The 18357-nt window shown below is 48.6% G+C and overlaps 1 protein-coding gene across 1 annotated transcript in view; it reads left to right on the forward strand.

Annotated features, from left to right (window-relative positions):
• FGF2 (fibroblast growth factor 2) overlaps positions 1-18357 on the forward strand; it is a 122787-nt gene that overhangs the window by 37695 nt on the left and 66735 nt on the right. The gene's annotated exons all lie outside the window — the stretch shown is intronic.

The following is an 18357-nucleotide window of genomic DNA, read 5'->3' on the forward strand; positions in this document are numbered from 1 at the left end:
GTGTGATACTTACCTCTGACCGGCACCCCCGCTGTCCATCGCTGATCGCGCAAGAATGTCCGGCTCCATTTCTTGTCGAGCGCTTCCTGCTGGGCTTCCTGCTGGCGCCGACGAGCGACACGTGGAGGCGGGCGGACGTCAGGATGGCTGTGTGTGAAAGGTGAGTATCGTGCGCTGCGTCGCTGCTGCATCGCTGTGAGGTCTGCCTGTGTGACAGCTCACTAGCGATCATTTAGCGATGCACCAGCGATCCTGACCGGGTCGGATCGCTGGTCGGATCGCTGGTGCATCGCTAAATGTAAAGGGGCCTTTAATCTGGTAAACTGTTTTTGGCTTATCTCCTTTCTTTGTATGCAAGACACAAACCAAGCCCTGTTTATCACATTAACAGTCATATGTTGTCACAGAAGAAAAGTGAAGCCTGATGTGTTATTACAGAAGGCAAATTTCAAGGAGCTTTTGGTCCATTATACGTTACATAGAATCTCAGGCCAGCCCTGGGTGTACAGTATATGTCACAGCTCACCATGTGAGGTGGGTACATAGCCCCTGGCGATGCAGCAGGCAGGAAATTCTGTGACCATTAAGGACTGTAAATGCTCGCTAGGAATCTCATGATCACTAGGATCTAGAAGCTGAATCCCAAGACACAGGTGTATGTTTGTTAATGGGCCTTAAATCCTTTACCCCTCAAGCCTGTTTTCACCTTCATGACCAGGGCATATTTTACAATTCTGACCAGTGTCCATTTATGTGGTAATAAATTTGGAACAATCTGACATAATGTACTTCATGATAGTGTTAAAATTTGTGCCATATGACTTCCATTTATTTATAAAAAAAAAATCATTTCATTTACAAAAGGATAGGAGGGGAAAATGGACCCCAAAATTTGTTGTGCAATTTCTCCTGAGTACGCCGATGCCCCATATGTGGCGGAAAACTACTGTTTGGGCGCACAGCAGAGCTCGGGGGAAAAAGTCAGAAAACAACAAGCACGGATGCTGATAAGTGATTTGTGTCACTGATCAGTGGTGGACATCGCGGTCTTCATTTTGCGCTGAAGCGCTATGTTAAAATTCTCTCCCTGGGCAATCTGCACACAGCCACCCGCGGCAGTTGCCACCTCACTCCAGCTTGCGGCTGAGGCCTGCCCGCTGCTGCCCGTGGCCATTGCCGCTCCACTCCAGTCTGCGGCTTGTCCATTCCCGCCCGCAGCCGCCACCGCCCCGCTCCAGTCCGTGGTAGGGGCAGGGTTGTTGCCTTCCGCGGGTCCCCTAGTGCAGCCTTGGGCTGCGCCGGTGGCCTACCAACCGCCACTCAGCACCGCTGCTGCACGCCCCTGTCCGGGGGCTGAGGCCTCCACTCTCCCACTCGCAGGCGGTATCCCGCTGCCTCCGCTGGGAGACATCCCACCAAAGAACTCTTCTAGGGCCTGTTGTGCCCCTGCCTCGCCTGGGCGTAGAAACGCCCAAAGATTTGGCCTGATCCTCAGAGGCTGGGCCCAGCGACTGCGACGCCGAGGCACCATCGAACAGCACGTCGTTGGACGTCAGGACGGCTATGTGACAGATAATAACTAAGGACCCGCAGTCGGCCATACCGCAGCCCTATAGTAACCGGCCTTTTCCGGGGTAGTCGTGTTCTCATAATCAGTGTTTGCTTGTATTTGGTCCCTGCAAGGACAATTGCTGTTATCTTGTTTGGTTGCTTAGGATAGCCCTACTGGCATCTATCTATAAAAGTTACTACCTAAAGTTCAATCCATCTCGCGTCTCGTCACTGCATCCCGCGTACCTGCCATGACCACATTTGGCGTAGAAGGCAGGATGCAGTCTCTGAGCGCGGACAACAGTACCCTGGACCAGAGCGGGGCCGTAGACTCAGCAAGTAACGAGGGCCCCCGGTCCAGCATCTCTTTGGGGGCTATGCTAAGCAACCTGCCTAGGTTCTCCGGCACCAACACCATGCTGTGGAGCTGGACGGCGTGGATGCGAGGTCTCTTCCGAATGCATCCGATGACCCCTGACCTGGAAGCCGAGGTAGCACTCATGGCATTGGATGGGGAGGCCCGGGATTCAGTAATGTTGAGGCCTCCGGGACACCGCAACACCTTTGCTAGGGCTTTACGGATTCTGGAAGAGACCCATGGGGATCCAACAAATGTGGGAGAGTTGAGGACCTGGTTGTTCAGTCGTATGCAGGGAGAAGGGGAGACCATCACCCAGTATATGAATGTCCTCCAGGAGTTATAAACGGCCATCGAACGGAAGGACGGTGTAGGGGTAGGACTCATCGACATTACCTTACGCGACCTGTTAGTGACTGGACTCCGAGACCCTTTGATAAAGCAGGCAATACGGGAGCAGGTTTGAGTGAACCCGCATATGACTTTCTCTGAGGTGGGGAGTCAGGCGCGTGCTCGAAAGCAGGAGCAGCGGCTGACATTCCCCGTGGGGATGGTCCGGAGTGTGGAGGCCTCCGTGAATGCTGTCGGAGAGCACCAATGGATAGAAAAGATGAAACGAGCTGAAGAACATCAGGGGCGAGTTGGCCGAAGTGAAAAGGACCGAGGTCATGACTGGGCGGCCTAGTTCCAACCCGGGGCCCTGGGGGCCTCGCAATCCCCAAAGCGGCCAGCACTCGCAACCCCGATGTTATGAGTGTGGGAGCTGGGCCACTTCGCACGAGAGTGTCCGCGGCGTGGGAGATGCCCACCCCGGCGGCCATTAAACTAGAGGGCTCCGGGCTGGGGGGATGCCGCTCGGAACCAGAAGCCACAAAATGGGGTGGTGGAAGTCCCAAAGATCTGGTCGCAAAGTGTCCAGTAGTATGGGCAGAGGTCGAGGGTCGTGCCGTACGATGCCTAGTGGACACGGCGTCACAAGTAACGACCATGCCTGCAACTTACTTTCGGCAGCATTTTCCTGAGGCAGTGAGACCTCAGTGGAGGTCCATCATAAGACTGGTAGCTGCCAATCAACTACCGATCCCTGTCGCCGGAGTGGTTTGGATACATATGACGCTGTGTGGCAAATCCCTCGGCCACGGGGGAGTGATCCTGACCCAAGGGGAAACCAATAACAAACATCCAGTAACCCTGGGTATGAATATACTGCGGGAGTTCAGCAATTTACTCCTTAATGACCCCACGCAAGAGACCCTGAAACAGTGGGGTTCCCGCATGCCCCAAGGATGGGTCTTCCAGCAGTTGGTGCGGGAGGCGCGAGTTCTCCAGGATTGCCAGGAGGGCGCAGCACTGGGCAAAGTCATCGCGCCAGCGGCTCCCCCGCTCATGCTGCCCCCCGGGCAGACAGTGGTGGCCCTGCCTATCCGGGCCCCGGTGTCTTTGGAGGGTGTGGAGATGCAGGTGGAGCCGTGCTACTCGGAACACCTGCATCCTGGCATACTGGTGGCCCACACCCTGGCCACTGTGCGGAGAGGGACCGTCCTGGTGCGCTGCCTCAACCTAGAAGACCAAGACATCGTCCTAAAGCCCCGGGCCGAAATGGCCAAGCTGGTGAGGCCTTTGGAAGAGGTGCTGCCAGCCCCTGCGATCCAATTAAAGGTGCAGCCCGAGGACCCTTGGGCAGTGACTATCGGAACTCTGCAGACTGCCCGGTCCTCGACCCAGGAAAAGGGCCGAAGCATTCTGGAAAGAATGCGGGCCGAACTCTCCGGCCTGGCTGCAGCCCAAATCCTCCAGATGGAAACACTACTAAGGCAGTACCAGAAGGTCTTCGCCAGCCACGAGGATGATTTTGGATGCACCACAGCCATCACGCATGGAATTCCCATGCCAGGAACAACCCCCATCCGGTTACGATATCGGCAAATCCCTCCACAGCTATACCAGGAGGTGAAAACTTTACTGGGCCAAATGCTGCGGAAGGGGGTCATACGAGAAAGCCAGAGCCCCTGGGTGGCTCCATTCGTATTGGTTCGCATAAAGGATGGCACCCTGTGGTTCTGTGTGGATTATCGGAAACTGAACGCCTGCACCATCAAAGACTCATACCCGCTGCCCCGCATAGAAGAGTCCCTGTCCACCTTGTGGAAGGTGACGTACTTCTCGACTTTAGATCTGGCCAGCGGGTATTGGCAAGTGCCGATGTCGGAGGAAGACAGGGCCAAGACGGCGTTCATTGTTCCATGGGACTGTTTGAGTTCAATCGGATGCCTGTTGTGAATTCTCTCTCTCTCTCTGGCTTCCCTCTGGTGATTACTGAAGGTAGTGGAGCTAGTCAGATAGACAGAGGGGTTGCGAGTTCTCTTTCTGGGCTCCGTCTGGTGGTTACTGGAGGTAGTGGAGCTGACCTGATTGACAGAGGCTTGCCACCTGATAATGAAAAAGGGGGAGACAGACGCGCACAATAGGGTCTTATCCAATGATATAAACGTTTCAACAGATATGGATCCACTCACCTGGTTCAGTTGTGTGAAACACAACAACCATAAGCACAAATGGGTAGGATCCGATGAACTGCAGCAATCAGCCGGTCACTAGAATTGCATATATAGGAAGGAGAGAAGTCCGGCTTTCAGGATCGCGCTGTTCCAGTCCAAAGTTCACAAGGAGTTAATCCAAGGACCAAGCAGTGATTATAACTTTCTTTTTATTCCATAAACTATACGCGTTTCGTGTACACTTCCTCAGGAGCAAAGTTAACTTTGCTCCTGAGGAAGTGTACACGAAACGCGTAGAGTTTATGGAATAAAAAGAAAGTTATAATCACTGCTTGGTCCTTGGATTTACTCCTTGTGAACTTTGGACTGGAACAGCGCGATCCTGAAAGCCGGACTTCTCTCCTTCCTATATATGCACCTGATAATGAGGAAGACGATTGGAGATCTGGGGTTTCAGGTTGGGATTTAAGACAGCCGACTCCCTCTATCCCTGCTGGTGATTTTCTTCCTGTGCCTCCTGAGGTCTGATGTCTCCTGCTCTGTCCCTGCATGTTCAGCTCAAAGTTGTTCATTTGCTACTCTGTTTGCATTTGATCTGGTTTTGTCTATCTCTGCTTTGTGCGGGTCAGCCAGCTCTGGCTGGGGCTGTGCTGAATCACCACCCATATGTTACTGCTTGTGCCAGTTTGTTTTGTCCCATTATATTGGTCTCTTTTTGCTTTGCTTTCAGAATATACCAGAGTGCTGATATGGTGGGGGTGAAGTCGTGCGACTTCAGTGTTTTTTGTGCATCAGACGTGTTGGACTTTTGCAGGGTTTTTGTGTGATTGCAGACAGTGTCTTTCCTTTCCTGTCCTGTCTAGTCAGTGTGGGCCCCATCGTTTGCTCAGTTTATTTTTCTGCCGGCGTTTGTGTTTTCATCTTGTCTCACTGACAATATATGTTTGGGGGCTATCTATTCCTTTGGGGTCTGCTCCGGGGCAGTTTAGATTTCCCCTTTCTTGCTTTAGGCTTAGTTAGCACTCCGACTGTGCCGAGGTGTCTAGGATCATCGTAGGTACGCTCCACGGCTACTGCTAGTTGTGTGGACAGGATCAAGGGTCTGCAAACCGCTTTGTTACCAACCTTTCTGGTTTTCTGTGGCTTAGCCTGGGCCTGCTATCCTCCTCAGTGAACCATTCATAACAGATGCCGTTCGGGCTGGTCAACGCCCCAGGGACCTTTCAGCGGCTGATGGAGCGGTGTCTGGAAGATCTCAACTTCGAGGCCACGCTGATAAATCTGGACAATATCATCATCTATGCCGCCACGTTTGAGGACCACCTGCGGCAGTTGGGGCAGGTGCTCGGCTGGCTGCAGAAGTATGGGTTGAAGGTAAAACCCCAGAAATGCCACCTGTTTCGCACCCAGATCGAGTATCTGGGGCATACCGTCTCTGCCGAAGGCGTTAGACCGTCCCTGAAAAAGGTTGCCGTCATCCAGGAATGGCTTTCCTGGGGTTGGCCGGATACTACCGTCATTTCGTAAAGAATTTTGCACGCCGGGCCCGAGCCCTGCAGGACCTGCTAAAGGGGGCTCCTGCCGGGGCGAATGGGCAGAAAATCCAGTGGCAACAACCGCAAGAAGAGGCCTTCCAAGACCTTAAGGCTGCACTCTCGGGTGCCCTGGTGTTAGCTTATGCGGATTTCTCACAACCGTTCATACTGCACACCGACGGGAGCCTCCACGGGCTAGGGCTGTATTGTCACAAGTCCAAGACGGCCGGGAGGGAGTGATCGCTTATGGCAGCTGATCACTTCATGACTCCGAACGTAACCCTAACAATTACAGCTCCTTTAAGCTCGAGCTCCTCACGGTAGTGTGGGCCATGACGGAGCGGTTCGCAGAGTACCTGGCGGGCGCCAAGGTGGTGGTGCGGACCAACAACAATCAGCTGGCCCACCTTGAAAATGCCAAACTAGGGGCTCTGGAGCAGCGATGGGTGGCCCGGATGGCCAAGTTCAACTATAAGATCATTTATAAAAGAGGAGCAGAGAATGTACACGCTGACGCCCTCTCCAGGATCCGGCATACAACTCCAGGGAAGAGTCGAAACGACGAATTAGAAGGAGAAGAGATGCTGTTTGCCCTCACCGCTGCCGTGCTCATGGCTGCCACACAGGAACAATCCCATCTAGGGCCCCCAAGGGGTATGCTGGAACAATCACGTGACAAATGGATCTAACAGCAGCAAGAAGATGAAGAAATTGGGTCCCTACGCCGATGGGTGACCACTAGCAGACTACCTACCGACTCCCTAAGGCAGACCTTGACTCAGGATATGATGTTAATGCTACGCCAATGGGAGAAACTAGTCATCAAGAAAGGACTATTGTATCATAAGGCAATATCACGGGCTACGTCTGCAACAACTTGGCAGGTAGTCGTGCCCGGAGCCCAACTCAGTGAACTGGCTCGGGAAACCCACGAAAAGGGGGCTCATTTTGGAACTCAAAAGACCTTTCAGTGGTTGAAGCAGATCATTTACCATCCGCGCTTACAATCTGCTGTGGAAGGAACTTGCCGGGCCTGCCGCCTATGTGAGCTAGCTAAACCACTTGCACAACGGGCCCCAATACAAACGGTAGTGACATCAGCACCCCTCGAGCTCTTGATGGAGGACTATTTGACCATTGGCTCCGCACACCAGGGGTATGATCATTGTCTCGTCATGGTGGATCATTTCACCAAATTTGCCGTGGTAACCCCCACCCAAGATCAAACTGCGGAGCCGGCCACCTATACAATCTGTAAAAACTTTATCCAAGTGTACAGCTGCCCTCAACGGATACATTCAGAGCAGGGAGCATGCTTCCTTGGGGAAAGTCATGGAGGAATTACATCATCTCTATGGTATCAATAAATCCCGGACCACGCCGTACCACCCGCAGGGAAACGGGGCCTGTGAACGATTTAATAAAATGCTAATTCAAATGTTGCGTACCTGGAGAGCGACTGGAAGGCCCGCTGGCCTGAGTATGTTCCTGAACTAGTGTAGGTTTATAACAACCGGATACACCGGGTTCCCGGCTATACCCCCTACTCACTACTATTTGGGTGGGAAGGCAAAGGGATCACGGAGGTAGAACTGAACCCGGAGGAACCCCAACCCTGGACCGGGGTGTCATCATGGGTCCGAAACCACCGGCATCGGCTACAAACCCTCCACCGAATCGTCCATACAAAACTCCAGAACCTAGAACACCCAGGGGGGGACTCTACCTCTGTCCACCGACCTCCAGACTGGGGATCGAGTACTCGTGCTAGACTAGCGCCCCCAGAACAAGTTGGAACCTTGGTGGGAAGAAAGTCCCTACCGAGTATTGCGCCGAATAAGCTCCGACGGGCCTGAAAAAGACGGGGCCCTTCCCACTCGCACTGTGCATCGCAATATGTTGCACCCCTGTACATCCACCGACCCCATGTGACCTGAGCCTACTCCTCAGGTCCCCGAACTACTGCCAACAGTCTGGGACCTGGATGACGAAGAAGACTTCCCAGCGGTACAAGCGGGCCCTCCAAGAAACAATATCTCAGCAGGTCCAGTCAGCCCGCCAAAATCGACCAGCCCACCACCTTCCACCACCCCAGAAAGTTCCACCGCAGTCGAACCAAGACGCTCCAAGCGGTCAACAGCTGGCAAACCCCCCGAACATTACGAACAGGACCAGTTGATATGGCAACGAGAACTTTCATCTCAAAAGGCCAACCCAAGACTACCAAAGCCCTCGACCGAGGACTGGCGAGCATACAGGATGGGGGAGTGTAGGAGGAAGGGCCCCCGCCGAGTGTCTGGGCCGGAACCAAGGGGACCGTCATCTAGGGTCCTAGATGGTCTGTTTCCGGGGAGCAGAGTTAGGGAATGGACCGCTGAGACTTCCAGGATGGTTGGGGGAGGAGCCTATATAAAAGGGGTGGAGGAGGCCAGTCAGGGTGAGTCATCAGAACGGGAGAGAAGGAGCAGGAGACCGAGGGGGCGCCAGGGAGCCAGAGCCTCCAGCAGTAACCAGAGAGGAGGACAGCGACAGGAGGGAGACTCTCGGTGGACCGCAGGGAGACAGCGCCGAGCCGACCGACAGAGGACCACTGCCTCACTCCAGCCCGCGGCTGCGGCCTGCCCGCAGCCACCCACGGTCGTTGCCGCCTCACTCCAGTCCGCGGCTGCGGCCTGCCTGCAGCCACCCGCGGCCGTTGCCGCCTCACTCCAGCTTGCGGCTGCGACCTGCCCTGCTCCACTCCTGTCCGCGGCTGCGGCTTGTCCATTCCCACCCGCAGCCGCCACCCCCCGCTTCAGTCCGTGGTAGGGGTCGAGCCATCGCCTTCTGCAGGTCCCCTAGTGCAGCCTTGGGCTGCGCCGGTGGCCTACCAACTCCCACTCAGCACCACCGCTGCCTGCCCCTGTCCGGGGGCTGCGGCCTCCACTCTCCCACTCCCAGGCGGTATCCCGCTGCGTCCGCTGGGGGACATCCCACCAAAGAACTCTTCTAGGGCCTGTTGTGCCCCTGCCTCACCTCGGCGTAGGAATGCCCGAAGACTTCGCCAGATCCTCAGCGGCTGGGCCCAGTGGCTGCGACGCCGAGGCACCATCGGAAAGCACGCCGTTGGACATCAGCCAAACCGCGGCCCTATAGTGACCAGCCTTTGCCGGGGTAGTCGTGTTCTCATAATCAGTGTTTGTATTTGGTCCCTGCGAGGACAATTGCTGTTATCTTGTTTGGTTGCCTAGGATAGCCCTACCGGCATCTATCTATAAAAGTTACTACCTAAAGTTCAATCCATCTCGCGTCTCGTCACTGCATCCCGCGTACCTGCCATGACCACACACATTTTCATTTGCATACCTGATAAACTAGGATAATGGAAATATTTCTGGTCTAAACTAGAAAAGGAGAGTAAAAGAAACCTATCAGCTGATTAATGCTGCCCCAAAAGAGAAGATATACAGTACATACCACCAAGTGTTCTATTTTAGATCTATAGTGTTTCTGATTTAGTAATTTACCTAGTAGACTCTGCTTATACTCATCTCCACTCCCAGCTTCTATCGCTGATTGCTTATTCTGTGACTACTTTGCCTGTTGTTGTTTGAATGTGAGATGATGGGTGTGTAATATATCACAGACGGTATGAATAAAAAAATAAACTGAGGTGGCTGACTAGTCATATGGAATAATGTGATGAATTTTACATAATCCCACATTTTACAGGTGGGCTGCTGAGACTGGCTATTAATAACTGGAAAACTTTAGTAGTCAATAAAAGTCTTCTACTCATCCTTATTATTGAGTTTTCGGAAAACTTTGTAAATAATTGTAGCTCTGTTCTAAATGGACTGAATGGCAAATTCTTAGTACCACCTGATAATACCAGGATATTACTTTCTATATCCTAAATTTCTCATAATAACCATATGAGTTATGTGAACAAGAGAGAGAAATCCATTAGCTAAAGATATTTTTTCAGTTTGTATAGTTATAACTATGCAGTAGAGACCAGGAGATGTGCTGATCGCACAGGGGTTGCAATGACTAAACAGCCGTGATCAGCAGTTATCACTGGGGAAAGCAAGCGCCCATTCATATTAATTGTCTATTTGTGAAATGCACTCACAAGAAAAGTCCTTGGAGTGAGCCACTCTTGGCTAATAAAACACTTCTGGCTAATTGAGGAAGATCTTGAATGGAAACTCATTCTCTATTATTAAATTGGCATACCTAAGCAGACAATCCCTTTCAGTTTGATTTTTGGACAACACCTTAAAGAGGTTATTCACTACTGTCTGATTGGTTGAGGTCCAACACCCTGCACCCCCACCGATCAGTTGTTCTCGGTGTTAGCTGCCACTGGCTGGAAATGCTCAATTGCAGAGCTGCTCCGTCATCTGATAGTGGCTAAGGCTTGATGCTGTACATCCATCTCCTGTTTAAATCAATAGGAGGCGTATGTACAGTACCCTCCCGCTGCCACTATCAAAAGACGGAGCAGCTCTGCAATTGAGCATTTCCACCTGGCGGCCGACACTGAGAACAGCTGATCGGGTGGGGTGCAGGGTGTCAGACCCTGACCGATCAGACATTTATGACCTATCCTAAGAATAAAGTAGTGGACAACCTCTTTAACCCCTTAACGACCGTCGATACGCCTTTTAACGGCGGTAATTAAGGGTACTTAAACCACAGCGCCGTTAATTCACGGCGCTGTGGAGTAAGTAAATAGCGCCCCCCAGTGTCAGATTTTTTCCGGGGTCTCGGCTGCTGGGGGTAGCCGAGACCACAGAGAACATGAATTGGGTCGGTTTTTACCGACCCCGCTTTTGCGATCGCCGTTTTTAACCCTATAACGGCGATCGCAAAAAAAGCTGCGATTTTGCATTTAATTACTCTTTCCTCTGATGTGATCGCACATCAGAGGAGAGAGAAATAGGGTCCCCGATCTCCCCCCTGTACCTCCCGGTGGTCCTGGATTCCCTACCGGTGGTCCTCTGTCCCGCCGGCGTCCTCCGGTGGCTGACAGATTCCCTTCATTCATTTTGATCACTATGATAAACTATCATAGTGATCAAAATAAAAAAAATAGTAAATAACCCCCCCGTTTATCACCCCCTTAGTTAGGCAAACATTTTTCATTTTTCCATTAGGGTTAGGGCTAGGGTTAGGGCTAGGGCTAGGGTTAGGGTTGGAATTAGTGTTAGGGTTGGAATTAGGGTTACGGTTGGAATTAGGGTTAGGGCTAGGGTTGGAGTTAGGGCTAGGGTTGGAGTTAGGGCTAGGGTTAGGGTTAGAATTAGGGTTAGGGCGAATTAGGATTAGAATTAGGATTAGGGATTAGGGTTGGGATTAGGGTTAGGGGTGTGTTGGGTTTAGGGTTGGAGCAAGAATTGAGGGGTTTCCACTATTTACCAACTTTGGGGGTCTAATTTCTCCTGTCACCCTTGGGAAAATAAAAAAATTGGGGGCTAAAAAAATCACTTTTGTGGAAAACAAAAATACTTTTTTGTTTTCACGGCTCTGCGTTACAAACTTCTGTGAAGCACTTGGGGGTTCAAAGTGCTCACCACACATCTAGATAAGCTCCTTGGGGGGTCTAGTTTCCAAAATGGGGTCACTTGTGGGGAGTTTATACTGTTTATGCACATCAGGGGTTCTGCAAACGCAACATGACGCCCGCAGACCATTCCATCAAAGTCTGCATTCCAAAATGGTGCTCCTTCTCTTCCGAGCTCTCCTATGCGCCCAAACAGTGGTTCCCCCCCACAAATGGGGTATCAGCGTACTCAGGACAAATTGCACAACAACTTTTGTGGTCCAATTTCTCCTGTTACCCTTTGGAAAATAAAAAATAGCGGGCTAAAAAATAATTTTTGAGGAAAAAAATGTTTATTTTCACGGCTCTGCGTTTATAAACTTCTGTGAAGCACTTGGGGGTTCAAAGTGCTCACCACATATCTAGATAAGCTCCTTCGGGGGTCTAGTTTCCAAAATGGGGTCACTTGTGGGGGGTTTATACTGTTTAGGCACATCAAGGGCTCTGCAAGCGCAGCATGACACCCGCAGACCATTCCATCAAAGTCTGCATTCCAGAATGGCGCTCCTTCCCTTCCGAGCTCTCTCATGCGCCCAAACAGTGGTTCCCCCCTCATATGGGGTATCATCGTACTCAGGACAACTTGCACAACAGCTTTTGTGGTCCAATTTCTCCTGTTACCCTTGAGAAAATAAAACATTTCGGGCTAAATTATCATTTTTGAGGAAAAAAAAGTGATTATTTTATTTTCACTGCTCTGCGTTATAAACTTCTGTGAAGCACTTGGGGGTTCAAAGTGCTCACCACACATCTAGATAAGTTCCTCAAGGGGTCCAGTTTCCAAAATAGTGTCACTTGTCGGGGTTTTTCACTGTTTAGGCACACCAGGTGCTCTCCAAAAGCGACATGGCGTCCAATCTCAATTCCAGCCAATTCTTCATTTAAAAAGTCAAACAGTACTCCTTCCCTTCTGAGCTCTGCCGTGCGCCCAAACAGTGGTTTACCCCCACATATGGGGTATCAGCGTACTCAGGACAAATCGCACAACTGTGGGGGTATGAATTTTCCTGTTACCCTTGTAAAAATAAAAATTTGGGGACGAAAAGATCATTTTTGTGGAAAAAAAAGATTTTTTATTTTCACGGCTCTACGTTATAAACTTCTATGAAGCACTTGAAGATTCAAAGTGCTCACCACACATCTAGAAAAGTTCCTTAATGGGTCTAGTTTCCAAAATGGGGTCACTTGTTGGGAGTTTCCACTGTTTAGGAACATCAGGGGCTCTCAGAACGCAATATGGCATCCGATCTCAATTCCAGCCAATTCTGCGTTGAAAAAGTCAAACGGCGCTCCCTCCCTTGCGAGCTCTGCCGTGCTCTGAAAAAGTGGTTTATCCCCACATTTTGGGTATCAGCGTATTCAGGAGAAATTGCACAACAAATTTTGTGGTTCATTTTCTCTATTAACACTTGTGAAAATAAAAAAAATTGGTTCTGAATTAAAAATTTTTGCAAAAAAAAGTTAAATGTTAATTTTTTCCTTCCACATTGCTTTAGTTCCTGTGAAGCACGTAAAGGGTTAATAAACTTCTTGAATGTGGTTTTGAGCACCTTGAGGGGTCTAGTTTTTAGAATGGTGTCACTTTTGTGTATTTTCTGTCACGTACACCCCTCAAAATGACTTTAAATATGATGTGGTCCCTAAAAAAAAAATGGTTTTGTAAATTTTGCTGTGAAAATGAGAAATCACTAGTCAAATTTTAACCCTTATAACTTCCTAACAAAAAAAAAATTTGTTTCCAAAATTATGCTGATGTAAAGTGGATATGTGGGAAATGTTATTTATTAAGAAATTTGTGTGATACATCTCTCTGATTTAAGGGCATAAAAATTTAAAGTTTTAAAATTGCGAAATTTTAAAATTTTTTGCCATATTTCCGTTTTTTTTCATAAATAAACACAAGACATATCAAAGAAAGTTTACCACTAACATGAAGTACAACATGTCATAAAAAAAACAATCTCAGAATCAGCAGGATCCGTTAAAGGGTTCCAGAGTTATAATCTCATAAAATGACAGTGGTCAGAATTGTAAAAATTGGCCTGGTCATTAAGCTGCAAACTGGCTCTGTCACTAAGGGGATAAAGTTCTGACTCTAAGTTGTGACATGAACAACCTCTTAAAAATATAAAGGCTGATTCATCAAAGCTTTTACACCAGAAAACATTTGCGGCTTTGAAAGCTGCAAAATGTTTGCACCACACAGAGTTGTGCAAAAGTTTTGCAAATTTTGTCATTTTCCCTCCAATTTGAAGCAAATAAGCCAAAATGAGGAGAGCTGAGGGAGAGCCAGATTCAGTAAAAATGCTGCCATTTCTTCATTAAGTGGCAGGTGACTCTTAAAGGGAATCTGTCTTAAGGTTTCTGCCATCCCATCTGAAAGCAGCATAATGTAGGAGCAGAGACCCTGATCCAAAGATGTGTCACTTATTGAGCTGCTTGTTGTAATTTTGATAAAACCACTGTTTCCTCTGCTGCAGATCAACAAGTTATCTGAATGCTGAGCTCTGTATAAGCTTGCCCACAACACTGATCGGCAGCTTAGTGCCCATGTTCAGTGTAAACAGCTGTCAGTCAGTGGAGACGGGGTTATGCAGAGCTCATGAATATGGATGACTACATGGCAGCAGGCTTACTCATAAAACAGTGATTTTAGCAAGACTACAGCAAGCAGCATACTAAGTGATACCTCACTGAAATCAGCGTCTCTCTCTTTACACAATGCTGTTGAAAGATTAGGTGGCAAAAACCTGGTGACAGATTCCATTTAATGAATTTGGTACATCATACTACAGCGAGCCCTTCAGTAAGATTGGTGTGCGCAAAATCAGTCTTAATGAATTGACCTTAATAGCAAAGCAACAAAGAAGACTAAAAATCCTCCAAAAATTCTACAATTAATACAACACAAAAGGCGGCAGCAATGCCTACCTGCCCAGGTCTCCAAACAAATCCAGCAAGCCCATGTAGCAAAGATGGGGGCCACACAGTTGCAAAATACTAACGACAACCCGGGGCGGACAATGACATATGGGGCCCCTGTGCTAGTAATGTGTCTAGGCCCCCTCCTTTTATGGTGACAAATATATATATATATATATATATATTTATATATAGAAACACACACATACATGTGTATATATATTACATAGTCTCCTTTATTATGTATATTGCTGTGTCTTATTACACAGTGCCCTCTCTTGTTATATACAGGGAAAGCTTCTTTTCTAATGGAGGAGCTTATGGACTGATCGTTTGGTCACCGGCTGATCCATCAGCAGTCATTTTATATCTAACAAGAGAGGGGCAATGATGGATGTGGTGGATAGGGCAATGATTGACTTGACTGACTTGACATCCATCATTGCCTTCTCTCTTACCCCAATTATTTTTCTCTCCTACCACCTCCATCATTGCCCTCTCCAACACCTCAATCATTGTTCTCCCCCACCACTCCCATTATTGTTCTCTCCCCCACCCCCATCATTGTCCTCCCCCAAAACCCCATCATTGTCCTTTCCATCACCTCCATCATTGCCATCTCCCCCACCACCCTGTTATGAATGAGTCACTGAGGAGGAAAAAACAAAAAGCAAGCTGAGCCCAGAAAACCGGAGAGGTTGGTAACTAGCGGATTGCAGACCCCTGATCCTATACACACAACTAGCAGTAGCCGTGGAGCGTGCCTACGGTGGTCCTAGACGCCTCGTCACGGCCGGAGAACTAAATAAGCCTAAAGAAAGAAAGGGAAAATCTAAACTGCCTCAGAGCAGACCCCAAAGCAATAGACAGCCCCCAACATGTATTGTCGGTGAAACAAGATGAAAACACAAACACAGATAGAAAGATAGGCAGAGCAAACGATGGGGCCCTCACTAACTAGAAAGGACAGGAAAGAAAAGCTGCTGTCTGCAATCACGCGAAAAATCCTGCCAAAAAATGTCCAACACGTCTGATAGAAAAAGGCCCTGAAGTCGCTAGACTTCAATTCCCTATATTAGCACTCAGGTATATTCTGAAGACAGAGCAAAAGAGATCAACTGATCAGAGACAAAATGGGGATTCAGCCCAGTCCCAGCCAGGGCTGGCTGAACACAAAAACTAAGTAAACCAGACGAAAACTCATGTGAACAATAGCAGAGAAAACTTAGCTTTAAGAAGGCAGGAAACAAACTGGAAACCAGAAGCCACAGTCAGGAGAAATCACCAGCAAGAAAGTAGGGAGTCGGCTGCCTTAAATCCAATCAGAAATTCATGATATCCAATCACAGTCCTCTTCCTCAGGTGGCCGGTCTCTGCCATTTAGATCAGCCTCATTACCTCCCTTCACCAACAGAGGGAGTCCAGATAGAGAATTCACTACTCCTCTGTCAGCACAGCCAGCTCCATAACCCTCACCAGAAGCCAGAGGCAAACCCGAAAATGAGCTCACAACACCACCCCCATCATTGCTCAGTCCACCACCTCCATCATTGTCTCCTCCGGCACCACCCCACCATTGCCCTCTCCATGACCTACACACACGCACACACTCACACAGCACCACTCACCTCTCTGGCCGTTCCCAGGCAGCCACACACACACACCAGTCACCTCTCAGGACGTTCCCCGGCATCTGCAGCATCACATCTCCGCACATTCCCAGCAGCATCGTCGTCGCTGGCAGCTTTCTGCCTGACACAGAAACGCGCTGAATGATGCCATCATCTAGCCACGCTGCTGTGTCTGACAGGAAGCGCAGGCAGGAAACACAGGATGGATCTCTGCAGCTTCACTTTGCTGCCATTTTTTCCTGTAAGCAGTAGAGCTGCAGGGATCGTTCCCTGCTCACCGCACATGAGGTCAATCTGGCCAGGGGCCCCCCAGAGCCTCGGGGCAAGAGAAACAGGCAAGATTGTCCTCATCATTAGCCGCCCTGCATGGGGCCCCCTCCACCTCCAGGCCCCAATGCAGCCGCACCGGCTGTACATGTGGTATGTCTGCCCCTAAGACAACCTTTCACAGCCTACCAATTCATGGATAGGGTGCTTGCTCAGTATATGATTGCACAAAAGAGGCTTGTATAGGGCACTGTTCACATGCAGGTAATGCACAGTGTCTGGTTTTCAGCCTGTTAGTCACACCCATGCTATTCGATCAGGCAGACTGCCCAGTACTATCTAAATGCATCCCATGTGGACACCCCAGTACAAAAGACCTAATGTGCTGGGCCTGGCTGCACCCTGAAAAATAAAGTGTAAAAAATACATATAAATATGTGAGGTATTGGTCAATATTTTGGACAAGATATGCAAGCTCGCAGCCCACGCCAAGGGTCCTCACACTTGCGAGTCCTAGCACTAAACTTAGTAGCAAAGCCACAAAAAGAGGACTAAAAATTCTCCAAAAATTAATTAATTAATACAACAGAAAAAAGGGGAAAGCAGAGCCTTCCTGCCCATGACTCTGCCCTATACAAACCTCTTTTGTGCAATCAAATACTGAGCAATCACCCCCTCCATGAATTGGTAGGTTGTGAGTGGTTGTCTTGTTAGTATTTTACACCTCTGTTGCCGCCATCTTTGCTATATGGGTTTGCTGCATCCTAATAGTGCATTTATGCATGTGTTACTAGCCCTGAAACACCACACTTATATGTAGCCTTCAAATTATCTGCTACTCCTAAGGCCACGTTCACACATTCAGTATTTGGTGAGTTTTTTACAACAGTATGTGTAAGCCAAAACCAGGAGTGAAGCAATCAGAGGAAAAGTATAGTAGAAACACATCACCACTTCTATATTTATTACCCACTCCTGGTTTTAGCTTATAAATACTGATGTAAAAAAATTTACCAAATACAGAACTTGTGAAATTGTGAAAGTGGCCTAAAGTTTACATATACTTTTGCCACTCATAGACGTGATATTAGATAATTTTCTTCAATAAAAGAAAATGACTAAGTCTAATATTATTGACGTTTTTGTTTCATTTAGTTCTCTTTATATACATTTAGAACTTCTGTGAAAATCTGATGTAGTTTAGGTTAAATTTATGCAGAAAAATGGAAATTTTTGAAGCGTTCACAAACTTTTGAGCACCACAGTGTACACGTAGCATCCAGAGCGATAGACATACCGTAATTGAGCAATTTAAAAATGGATTAAGAGCAGACGAAAGAACCTCTAAGGACATAATATTTATTAGATGGAATAAGTCACAGGCTTGGGTCTTTAGGTGACTATCTTGGTGTTACACAGTTAGCATATCCTAAAGTCTGACTTGTACTTTGCACTTAGAAAAGACCTTGATGATTTTGGACATGGTGTGGATGAATGGGTTAGTGGTTAATTTGCTGGTCTTGAAAACACATCGTTGTGGGTTTGTTCTTAGCCTTAACCACTTAGCCTCTGTATGACATCGGGCAAATTTCTTTTCCTCTCCTTTCCTTGACTTATCCCCCTGCACTGGGGAATTGAAATATGTTTTTATAACACCTTCTGGGATTTTACTGTACAGAGTGAAATGTGTAATTTACTTCCCATCCAGCAGCTGTGGAAGCCGTCATGAATGCTCGGTGAACACCACCAACATATAATCTAGTAAATCTTACTATATTTATTGTGTGTCAAGTGCAAGATTGCATTACTGAATCACAAATGAGTTAAGTATCCATTTATACTACTCGATTCATAGTGTTTGCCGGTTGGTGGTTGTTTAACACTTTCCAGAAATTGAACGTACTGGTAAGTCCTATTTGCTGAGGTATTTATCAATAATGGATGCACTGGCATGTTCAAGTGATTGTGTTGGCACAGGAACTTGTGCCCTTCACAATCACTGTGGGAA

The sequence above is a fragment of the Dendrobates tinctorius genome, unplaced genomic scaffold, assembly GCF_039654945.1.
Source record: "Dendrobates tinctorius isolate UK_male_01 unplaced genomic scaffold, ASM3965494v1 ptg000030l, whole genome shotgun sequence".
In the NCBI taxonomy this organism is placed as follows: Eukaryota; Metazoa; Chordata; class Amphibia; order Anura; family Dendrobatidae; genus Dendrobates; species Dendrobates tinctorius.